At 42.3% G+C, this 11,207-nt stretch overlaps 1 pseudogene; it reads right to left on the reverse strand.

Moving 5' to 3' along the window:
* Nucleotides 1-318: 318 nt before the first annotated feature.
* On the reverse strand, nt 319-4,818 carry LOC117716015 (Golgi SNAP receptor complex member 1-like; annotated as a pseudogene).
* Nucleotides 4,819-11,207: the final 6,389 nt, after the last annotated feature.

The following is an 11,207-nucleotide window of genomic DNA, read 5'->3' on the forward strand; positions in this document are numbered from 1 at the left end:
CTTTAGATGTGGATAGCTTGACACTGTGAGAGGAGTCTAGCTGTGACACCCACTGGCCACCAGGCTTCAGCCCTCTTAAGGAGAGAAAAACAGATGAAAGCCTTGTTATCATTATTTGTTTCTCCTTTAAAATTAAGAACAATTAAGTGTTTGAAAATTGGCTTTAGCTCAACCCAGCTAGCTCACAGCTCTTGGATTTGAATTCATCCAGCTGGTAAGCTAGTGCTTGAGCAGTCCATTCTTCCTTCTTAGTTTGCTTATTCCAGATCAGGACACGGAGGTAGCGGCTGTGGAGAGTCCCTGGGGCTGAGCTACCAGTTACAAAGCACACAGCAGAAACAAGGTGGTACAGATGCCGGCCATGACACTGAGGAAGAGTAGGTTCTGATGCTTCATAAGATTGATCCATTGAATCAGGCTGTTCACAGGAGAAAAACTTAACCCAGTTCAAAGGTGGTCATGTTCTTTCAAAAGTAGTTCAGTTGCCATGTTGTTTACTCCAGAGCTACTTTTGTAAGACAGCATATGGTTCAGACTGAATCCATGAGAATCTTTCTTTCAGCTACTGACATAGCTTTGGCATTGTAGGATTCCTATGTATAATCTTGCAATATATGTTTACGTGCTGCAAAGGATGCATTGGTGCTGCATTTGGGGTACCTGCACCACTGGTGCATTCTGCCATTTTGTCATTAACACCTGTAAGTGTTGCCAAAGCTGTCAAACATTTGGTCTTAGTTTGATCCATCTATAGCAGGCTTGTGTCAGGATGGAGACTGTCTTGTCTTCCATCATGGCAGCTGCTGTGACATACTGTGTATGTAGTTTGCTGATGGAAACTAGTTTCAGGTCAAGTTCATTTCCAGCTTTTGCGCTTCCCCCCCCCCCCCCCCCAGAGTTCTTCTGAGCAATCACTACTTATTGGCACCATCTTTGTTGCTCAGTGTCACTTGGGACTAGTCAATCATCTTTAAAAATGTGATTTAAACAAGAAAAACCATCACACATCTGCCTCATGGTTGCCATTTCCGTCCCTCTTTAATAGATGCAGACTTCCATCTGAAGGACTTCCTTTAACATTTATTATGCTAAAGATTTGCTGTCAAAACGCCTTTTCAGTATTCGAGTGTGAGAAGTTATTTGCCTTCATTTTTTTTTTTTTTTTTGAAAGGCATTTTCAACGGTTATACAATTCTAGGTTAAGGCAATATGGCTTGTTTTAAGTGCTTTAAAGTGCAACTCCACCATCTCCGCGCATGTTTTCTCTCCGGTTCCACTTGTGTTTTTTCCATCCCTCAGTCTGCTTTCTTCCCTCTCTTGGTTCTGCTCATGATGCTTCACTCTTCCGACTCTCCTCATCGTTGCTTTTTGAGCCATTTTATTATGATGTGTCCTGTTGATTGTGCTAAAAGTTGTTTGAATTCTTTGGGTATTTGTTTTTACTACCTTCCAAAAATTGGGACACTTTCAGATCTAGTTCTTTAGATATTCTTCCCTGACACTTTTGCTCGCCACCCACCCCCATCCATAGGCACATCTTAGGTATTGTGATTAAATGAATAGGCTGCTGGAAAGTAGCCCGCAGCATAATGCTGGTTTGTGCGTGTATTCTTAAGTCCTCTCTCTATTTTGTTTTGAAAAGTTTGTAATGTTACATCTTTATATTCCTGGGTACTTCTGAAATGTGGCTAAGTTTCTTGGAAGGAGTCTAATTCTCCTTATTTGCTTGGTGGAGATTTGTTAGCCAGGACTGGGACAGTCACCAGCCCAGGACTAATTATTTCCCTTCACTGATATAACATCCTATTTGATCTTTGAATGTAGGGAACAGGCACTATTGACCCTATTAGCCTTGGCTACTTGTTCTAAGATGTCTCTCTTTCCCCCTCTTAGATAGCTCTGTGTGAGTATGTGTGAGTATGTGTGTGTGTGTGTGTGTGTGATGTGTGTGTGTGTGCCCATGCTTTACCAGCAACTCAAAAGGTAGCTCTGTAGCCATTCACAGTTTGCTCATGATCTCATAAGCCATATGTATGGCTTATGGATGTCTCTCACTCTCTTGTTCACTTGTTCTTTTTACTTTGAGCCTCTGTCTTGAGAATCCTACTGATTAAACATCTCTAGGCTCTCAGGTTTCTTGTTTAGCTGAAATACTCCAGTGAACTTCAATTTGCACCAGAAACTGGAAAAATTTCTGTGATGTAAGGTAGGATGACCATAATGCTTATCTACTATCCTTGTCCCACCCATGTCCCACCCACACTTCACCTACATCCTGAGATCACTGTCCTTAATTCTTTTTATTTCCAGTATTATGTAAACCAAGATCTCATATATTTTGTCCATTTGTGACTATATTGTATTTTTTTAAGATTAGAAAATGTAATATGCATGAGTGTTCACTTTTATGTATGTGCACAATATGCATGCCTAGTGTCTACAAAGAAGAGGGCACCTGATCCCCACCCCCTAGATCCCCACCTACTGAGAATTAGAATTGCTGGCTATTGCAAACGCAATAGTAAAACATGGTTTCTGTTCCCCAGCTTAGCCATATGTAGACTCTCCAGAGGCCATAACTTTGTAATTAGTCAATGCAGCCAAACAGATGACATTGGAGAATAACCAAACATGACAAATACTGTTGTAGACTAAGGGACAACTTCAAGAAAACATCTTCATTCTTCATATTCAAAAAATGATACATTAGAAGAATCTCCATTGCATTCTTTGTTGATCCAAATCTAGGAGCTATTTCTTTTTGCTGCTGTGGCCTTCTATCTGACCAAAATCACTGGTATTTGACTTTTTCCCCCTCTATTCAATCTTAGGATTCCAGGAAGTGTTTCCTGTCAGTCTCCACTAGGCCCTCCTTCCATCACATGTAATTACTGGGCAAAGCCCACCAATATTTGAAAAAGATAGTGTTGATTATGCAAATACTGCTACGTTTTGCAGACTGACCAACTGAGGTCACAGGATGAATGGATGGTACCAGGTCCTCAATTCCCACTAGAGGCAGAAACAGCAAGGAAATCTCTAGGTTCCCTGGGGAGTCCATATATTTTAGCAGAAGGATTCCAGCCCTTAGCAGAGGACCTGATGTGGGTAAACTACAGCCTAAGTCCTGGAAACCAGCGTCCTTTGTAATTTTGTCCAGATGAACACTGCTGCAAAAACTGTTCTTATCCTCGGGGCTCTGATTTGAGATGAAAGCCCAGCAGTTTGCCTAACTGGCTCACTACTCAATCTGTCAATTCTGTCTGGAATTCTGGTTAGATAAGTGTTCCTTTTTCATTTTTACCTTCACTGAAGTTGTGGATAAAAGGGGTACCCTCAAGACAGTGTTAAAATTTTTCATATTGTCTCAGGGCTTATTGTCTCAGGTTCCAGGGAAATCCACTGGTGAAGAAGTACCTCCCTCAGGTAAGCATAAGGAGCACATTAGAGTAAACGTTATAAGTGAAGGAGCTGAGACCTTGGTGAATTATACAGTTAAAAGCTTGTTCTGAAGACAGCTCTGTTAAAGAGAATGGAGTGCTTAGGGCCTTAAATATGCAAAGCTTTTTTTTTCCTGTGGCTTCACACCAGACTACCACAAAGGCAAAATAAAAGCATCTCTCCAACTAGGCACTGAGGCACTTCCCAGTAAACCTGCTACAGTGGTTATCAAAGGCTACTCACTGATGCTCACCAGAGCAGCTGGGACAATTAAGCTTAGCCAAGTGGAAATTAGCAGAACTTAGATTGACTGCCAGTCACAGGGTAGCTGGTGTATTGTTATTTTCAGGCCACTGAAACTTTGGGAACTGAAGTAAACCTAGATATCTTTCATGTATTAAGAAACACACACACACACACACACACACACAGAATAGAAAGTCTTTAGAAGAACAATTTGTTTATATATATGTATATATACATACACACACACACACACACACACACACACACACACACACATATATTAAACTGGGGGTTATCTCAGATTACCTCTGAACCTCTGATCATGTGTCTAGAAAGTGGAAACCCAGTTATCAGAGCTCTGGGCCCTAAATTCAGTGGCTTCCCAAATCCACATAGAATGACTTAGTGATGGAAGAGAGGGCTGGAATTTTCTCTGGTCCTCACTCATTTCCCCGATTTCCTCACCCCTTTTCTTCTTCGGTCACCATCCTGCCATCTCCCTGATCTTGTTTGGTCTGAATGCTACTACTATACTTCTGCTTGCCTTCAGGCTTGCACACAACTGTTTTCTTCTGCAGACTGGCCTTTTCCTAGTCTTAATGTGGTGGACACTTTGCTCTCCACATCACTTTGCCCTCATTTTCACTTCCTGTTACCACTTTGTACCCATCTCGATCCATCTCCACAAAAGGGCAAGTCCTTCATAATGACATGTACACAGACCTGGTACCCTTGCACCATGCCAAGGAGTTCCCGCTCAAAGCCTTCTTTGTCTCCACAAGCTCTCCAGCCAGGCGGGAGCTCAGGAGCTGGTTCCACCCAGCTGCTCTCTCTAACTTGCGCCTCTGCCCCCCCCCCCCCATAGCGACCAGTCGCTGTGCTTCCAGCTCTGGTTCACTCATCCCTGGAGCCACTAGTTCCTTCACAACCATAACCACCTGGTTGTCGGTGGACCCACCTTCCAGTAACCCAGTAAATCAAAACTCCAGATGCTTAAAGATTAACCAAATAGATTTAAATATCAGCAAATACTCAAGCCCACACAATTAGAATTGTTATCCCAATTATCTAACCTTGATACGAATAACTACTTGAGATTGTTAGAGACACGAGGGTAACATCTGCCGCCATCTTGCCTCTCCTCTCCTCTTCCTCTCTTCCTGCATTTTTCTCTCCTCCCAACTCCTAGCTCCGCCTCCCTCTTCCCTGTTCAATGACAGGGGCTTCACTGCAAATAATTGGGCAGGAAATTTCTGCCACAAGAGACCGCAGTAGAATGTTTAAAACAATCTGGAAAACCAAATCATAACCAAAGCCAAGCAGCAGGAGAATACCCCATCTTCCAGTTTGACTACCCTTACTGACTCTGCCATGATCAGGTAATGACTAAGGCAGCCTGTGGAAATTGGATCCTGGACAGGAACACTGTAAGTTATTTCTGAGCACAACATCTGGGCTGTCAGTTAACTTTATCCAATAGGAGATCTAAGAAGGGTAGGAAGATGTGGAAGGTGTGTGTGTGTGTGTGTGTGTGTGTGTGTGTGTGTGTATGTTCACATGGGCGTATGCGCACACATGCTTAAGACCAGAAGGGGGCATCAGATCCCCTGAAAATGAAGTAACAGGCTATCTAATGTGGATGTCAGGAACCAAATTTAAGTCCTCTGGAAGAGCAGCATGTGTTCTTCATCTCTGAGACATCACTCCAGCCCTAAGCGAGACATTTTCAGTACAGTGGTTGTTGTATCATCAGCCTTCTCTATCTGTAACAAAATTAGTTCCTCTGAGATTGAAACATTCCACCCTGCAGGGAAGCTCCTTAAACCAGAAAGTAAACAGCTCAAAACAGTTTCAGGAAATCTCTGAAACTCACCAGATTCTGTAGCCCTTCTTTTCCCAACAGTAAACAAACTAAGCTGCTGACATTCAGACAACCCAAGCTGCAAAGAAGTCTCTGACACCAGACCGGCTTGCCTAGAAGAAGCAGAATAGTTTGGAAGAGGCTTAGACAAACTGCATCACTGGGATGGGACACTCTCCAGCCTGTTGACCTGCCTGCAGGATGTGCAGAGTGCTCTAGGCTCCCAGCGTCTGTACACTGTCACCTGTGCTGGATGGGTAATGTGGCTGTCTTTGAGTCATTTCTGCTTCTGTAACTAACCCTTTATTCAAACTCCTCTAACCCTGACGCAACTCACTTGTTCACCAAGTTGGATGTTGGTCGTATCAGTATTTGATAGACTCCCTATGTTTTGGTCAGCGTACATGGGTGAAGCTTCTCCCTGGAAGTCTTATCATACAGCATCGAACAAGAAGCAACTTAAAGGGGGAAGGATTTATATCTTCTTAGAGGTCAAGGGAGCCACTTTGTTCATCATGGCAGAAAGGACATCACAGCAAGCAGAGAAGGAATGATGGAAGGGACACAGCTGGTTCCACTGCATGTACAGTCAGAAAGCAAGAGTGAATAGGGAGTAGGGCCAGGTTATTAAACCTCAAGGCCCACCCCAGTGACTTATTTTCTTTATCATGGCTTTGGTCCCTAACAGTTCTACAGCCTTTCTACCTGAAGACCAAGAGGTCAAATACATGAGCTTAGGGGAGACCTGTCACATTAAAACCACAACTGTAGCTGTAAGAACATCATCTGGTTTGTGGCAATATGTTCAACATGTAGAAAAGTGGCTACTATGTGAGAAATAAATGTTTATCAATTGAATGAAATATCCATTGGGATATACCAGGCACTTAATACTCATTAAATATGAGCAAATAGATGTAATGAGTAAATAAATGTGAGTAAATAAATGTAGAACACAACAATTCTCCTAAACCTTTTGGCCATTTTCCCATCATTGCCACTGCTCTGCTGAAAGTCAGTAGTGAAGTGGATTAGGATCACAGAATTTGAAGTCTGCCTGCTTCCCCTTTCCTGTGGTAACTCTCCAGTTAGGCAGTGATTTACAAGGACAGATATATTCCCCCAGGGAAAAGAATGAGACTTGGCTGTTGTCTGGGCAGGTGCATTTACAGATACTTCAGACCTGTCCATTTCAAGCACTTAATTCACATGAAATAATGATAGTCCACGTGCCTGACACTATTCCAAGCTAGCAAGATGTATAGCTTGCAGTAATATATATCCCAGAAGCTTATAGCAGGGGCTCCGTGGCTCATGAGTTCCCCTTTCTTTATTTATTTGGCTCAAAACAGTAAAGATTACTCTGTCCTAGTTCTGGAAGTCTGAAATCAAGGTGTCAGCAAGGCCAGGCTCTCCCCGCAGGCTGCAGGAGGAAGGGTGCTGGCACTCGTCGGCACCGCATTCTTTCAGCCAGCTTGCTCTAGTCATTGCCTATTATCATATGGCATTCTCCCCTGTGCATCTTCTGTCTCTGCATCCAAAGTTCCCTGTACATCAAGTTTCCTTTCTGTTTTAATTGTGATGCACACATCATGAAATTTTCCATTTCAAATGCTTTTTAAAGTGTATGTGCTGTGGAGTTAAGCACATTCACACCACTGCACAACCATTCCTCACTAACTTTTCTCCTTCTGTAAAACTGAAATTTTGTACACATTAACAAATTCTTTCTCCTGCTCCTCTCCTCTCCCAGCCTCACCCCCAGGAAGCCACATTGCTGCTCTCCTCTTTGTAGAGTTGTATGAGTTACTTTAGGTGTTTCCTAGAATTAATACCAATTCAGTTATACATCTTCCTCCATTGCTGTCTACCACAAATGTATGTATGTATGTATGTATGTATGTATGTATGCATGCATGCATGTATGTGTTAAGACAGGGTCTCTCACAAAACCTAGAGCCCACTGATTAGCCAGAGATTTGCTTGCTTCTGCTTTCCTAGTACTGGGATTACAGAGAGATGCATACCACCGAACCTGACTTTCCCCTTGGGGTCTATATCTTACAAAACAGTAGATTTCCACCATCTACTTCTTCCTCTTCCTCTTCCTCTTCCTCCTCCTCACTTAAATCTGAATCCCCATGTTAAGGACCTGTGCTTCCAATGCTTCAGAATGTGACTCTGTGAGATAGTTTTGAAAAGGGGTAATTAGGCTGGGTGTAGTGACACACTCCTCTAATCCCCCAACACTTGAGAAACAGAGGCAGAGACAAGTGGACCTCTGTGAATTTGTGGTCATCTTAGTCTACATAATGAGTTCCAGGACAGCCCATGACACATAGAGAGACCCTGTCTCAAACAAACAAGCAACAAAAGGAAGTAATTAAACAAGAGGTGGGGAAATTTAATGTTTTAATCACTTCTTTTGAAGACCACCTTCAAATAATAACATTCTGCAACACTGCAAGATTAGATCCTTAATGTAAGAATTTTAGAAGTATCTGATGCAGCCAGTCATCCACAGTTCAGTTATTGCACTTAGAAAGTTAGCATTGATGGAAATTCTTGTAAGCATTTGATAGACCCTGTTCACATTTTCTAATTGTTCTCTGTCATTTTTCTGACCCATGATCAATATCTCTCAAGTTCAGTGACCTCATCTCTTTAATGTGGAACAGTTCCTCCATCTTCCTTTGTTCTTCACGATCTTATTTTGAAGTGTGCTGTTCAGTTATTTTATTCAAGATCTCTTAATTTGCATGATGATTCCTCATGATTAAATATAGGCTAGCATTGCTTCAAGAATATCACAGAAGTTATCTTGTGTCCTTCTCAGGATATCATGTTGGGAGGCTGGTGTGTGGGCAGGGGCATTTAGAGACACTTCAGACTTGCACACTTCAACCACTTAATACATGTAATAATGATAGTTCACTTTCCTGAATCCATTCCAAGCTGGCAGGCTTCAGTGTTCGTTTGTCCCATTACTGGCAATGTTATCTTTAACCATTTGGTGTAGGTGATGCCTGCCAAGCTTCATATATATCCTTTATGACAAATAACTGTCACATGGAAAGATACTTTGAGACTATAAAAAAACTCTTTTAAAAAGATTTTTTTTAAAAAAAATTCCTTTTGGGGTATATATGAACACATGGGTGCAGGAATACTATTCAGCTATTAAAAACAAAAAAAAATCATTAATTTTTCAGGTAAATGGAGGGAACCTGAAAATATCCTGAGTGAGGTAATTGAGTCCCCAAAGGACAGGCATAGTATGTACTCACATATAAGTAGATATTACCCATAATGTACAGGTACCATATTACACTCCACTGACCCAAAAAAAGCTAAACAAGAAGAAAGGCCCAAGTGAGGAAGCTTGAACCTTACTTAGAAGGGGGGAATAGTCATAAGAGGCAGAGGGAGAAAAGGAACTGGGAGAGAGGGGGATAGGGAGGAGAATGGGGGGATTCAGGATCAGGTGTGGAGGATTGGAGAGATGGTTAGATGGCCATGAAAATGATGGAAACCTGCAGCTCATGGGGGTGAGGAGGTAGAGGGCGTCTCCAGGATGAGACAGAGACCTGGGATCAGGGAGGTAGCCAAGGATCAATGGGGATGAACTTACCTGTGACTCACTATACTGGGGGTGTGGAACCTGAAGAAGCCACCTCCCGTACCCAGGCAGAAACCCCAGTGGAGCAATAGGGACACCAACCCACCCACAAAACTTTCAACTCAAAATTTATTCTGTCTATAGGAAATACAGGCATGGGGGATGGAGCAGAGACTGAGAGAATGGCCAACCAATAACTGTCTCAATTTGAGACCCGTTCTGTGGGCAAGCATCAGTCTCTAGACCATTAATGATACTGTTATGCTTGTAGACAGGAGTAAGTTGTTCTCCGAGAGGCTCCACCCAGCAGCTGACTTAGACAGATACAGACACCTATAGCCAAACAGTGGATGGAACATGAGGCCTCTAATGGAAGAATAGGAGGAAGGATTGTGGGTCCCAAAGGGGATAGGAACTCCGCAGGAAAACCAACAGAGCCCCTGGACCCTTGGGGCTCTCAGAGTCTGAACCACCAACTAAAGAACATACACAGGCTGGACCTTCCCATTTATATGTAGCAGGTAGAGAGCTTGACTTTCATGTGGGTCCCAACAACTAGAATGGGGCCTATCCCAAAAGCTGTTGCCTGTACGTGGGATATGTTCTAGCTTGGCTGCCTTGCCTGACTTCAATGGGAGAGGAAGCACCTATCCTCACAGAGACTTGAAGTGCCAGGGTGTGGGGAGATACCCAGGGGGGCTATCTGCTCAGAGGAGAAGGGAAAGGGGCATAGGGGAAGGATTGTGGGAGGAGGTAACTGTGAGGTGGGCAGTGAGCAGAATATAAAGTGAATAATTAAAAAATAAATTAAAAAATTATTTTGGGGTGGGATATGTGTACATGAGTGCAGGTACTCACAGGAGCCAGCGGTGCCGAGTACTCCTGGAGCTGGTCCTTCTCCAAGAACTGTTCATACTTTTAACCCCTGAGCCATCTCTTCACCCCTGAAAAATCTCTTCACATACTTACTATATGTCTGAGTATTAATTTTAGGTTCTCCTGATGGTTTTTGCTTAAGCAACTGTCAGTGCTGAGTTTGCTGGATGGTAAGACACTATTCCTAGCATTCCTTCTACACGTACCAACTGGAGCTGACAATAAAATGAAGCTCCTTTTCTCTACCATATTTCATCTTAGAGAACTTACAGAATTTGCTTTATTCTGTTGGTGATAATCCAACATGATTCCTATGCATGGTACTCAGGGCTGGACCACTGGGAATCCATTCAACTGGCTTTGGCATCATTTTGTTGCAGCCATATTGTATTGTAAACATTTTCTCATCTCTGACACAAGATATTCCATATCATTTTTTTTTGTTTCCTTCTCCCAGCATGGAATGTATCCTTTTAAGGGTCCTGGTTCATTTTACTGACAAGTGGCATTTTATTAAAACATTTCACATTTCTAGATAATGAACACTAAGCTGGCTTGCTGTTATGACATTATAATTGCGTCTTGACCATCTCCAGAAGTAAGATAGTGAGATTATATATATATATATATATATATATATATATATATATATATATATATATGTGTGTGTGTGTGTGTGTGTGTGTGTGTGTGTGTGTATATGTGTGTGTGTGTATGTGTATATATATGTGTGTATATATATATATATTCAGAGCTCCTTCCTAGATCCAGTTTTATGTACTCTTTAATCTTGCACTGCAGCCATGTCTCCAACTCCAACCCAGCCTCTGCAAAGCTTTCACATTGATCCCTCTCACTGACAATCCACAACCTATTATCCATGTTTTTTCCTTTAATCACAATATCTCTTTTAGTTCCCAGAACACACATGGCAGTTTCAAGAAAGATGAACTGACTTTCCTGAAACAAACCTATTAACTCTAGAACTCACATGCAGTTTCTCTTTTTCTTTAGACTTAGAACACAGTCAAGCTGCTGTTTTCAAAAGCTGCTGTCATGAGTAACCATCCTGACACACTTTAGTATGGTTTATTACCTGTCTTAGAAGTTGATTTGTCCTTTTTAAAAGTCATATTCCATTTGGATCTTCTTCCTCACCCCCTT

The sequence above is a fragment of the Arvicanthis niloticus genome, chromosome 10 (genome assembly GCF_011762505.2).
Source record: "Arvicanthis niloticus isolate mArvNil1 chromosome 10, mArvNil1.pat.X, whole genome shotgun sequence".
In the NCBI taxonomy this organism is placed as follows: domain Eukaryota; kingdom Metazoa; phylum Chordata; class Mammalia; order Rodentia; family Muridae; genus Arvicanthis; species Arvicanthis niloticus.